Consider the following 1,353-nt stretch of genomic DNA (forward strand, 5'->3'; position numbering starts at 1 on the left):
ATGGAATTTGTTTTGAAATCGGACCTCAAATCAAGGTCCAAATTCCCAAATTTTGAAAAACCTAGGTTCTACCAAAAACACCCAATTTCCTCCATGAAAATCATTGATTTGAAATTGAGATCATGTTAAAAGATGTTACTGATTGAAGAAAACTAGTTAAAAATAACTTACAATTGATTTGGAGAAGAAAGGTTGTTTGAAAAATCGCCTCTTATGTTTTTGGGGTTTTGAAAAATGAAAAATAACTGAAAATCTCGTCTATTTATACCCCTCTCAGACCCCCTGTGCAAACCGCACAAAATGGACTGCGGCCACACAGTCCTTCCTGGGATACTGCAGATCAGCGCCCCTATGCGGACCACACAAAATCGATTGCGGCCGCACAGCCCAGTGAAAAGCTGTGCGGACCGCACAAAACCGACTGCGACCGCACAGTCTCCATCGTGCACCGCATGACCCTCACACGGACCGCACTGGCCCCTTGCGTGGTCGCACATGATTTCTCGCAGATCGCACTAGCGGGTTCAGAGACCTGCAAATTTCTCTAAACCTGCAACAACTGTGTTTTTAGGCCTAAGGCATCCCGGAACCTACCCGAAACTCACCCGAGCCCTCGGGGCTCCTAACCAAACATACGTACTAACTCAATGACATCATACGAATTTATCCATGTGATCAAATCGCCAAAATAACCTCAATAACAACGAATTAAACCTCAAAATCAAAGAATTTTTCTCAAACTTCGTAAAACATCAATTGTTTTTGCAAATTTAAGTCCGAATCACGTTAAATGACATCCGTTTTCACCAAATTTTACAGAAATATCTTAAATCATATATAAGACCTGTACCGGGCGCCGAAACCAAAATACGGGCCCGATACCATCATGTTCCAATCAAATTTCATTTCAAATTTCTTTAAACAATTCTAAAAAATAATTTTTCTTTGAAAATTCATTTCTCGGGCTTGGGACCTCAGAATTCGATTCCGGGCATATGCCCAAGTCCCATATTTTCTTACGGACCCTCCGGGACCGTCAAATTACGGGTCCGGATCCGTTTACCCAAAATATTGACCGAAGTCAAATTTATTCATTTTAGAGTCAAAACTTATCATTTTTCACAGATTTTCACATTTAAGCTTTCCGGCTACACGCCCGGACTGCGCACGCAAATCAAGGTGATGCTAAAAGAGGTTTTTAAGGCCTCGAAATATAAAATTTCGTTTTAAAACAAGTGATGACCCAAAAGGTCATCACAACTAATCTATATTATATTAAAAGGAGAGTAGTGAAGCATGAGGTTAAGCCAAGTAGCAAGCTAAAAAAAGTCACTTGGCAATTTTAAGACAACA

The sequence above is a fragment of the Nicotiana tabacum genome, chromosome 8 (genome assembly GCF_000715075.1).
Source record: "Nicotiana tabacum cultivar K326 chromosome 8, ASM71507v2, whole genome shotgun sequence".
NCBI classification, from domain to species: Eukaryota; Viridiplantae; Streptophyta; class Magnoliopsida; order Solanales; family Solanaceae; genus Nicotiana; species Nicotiana tabacum.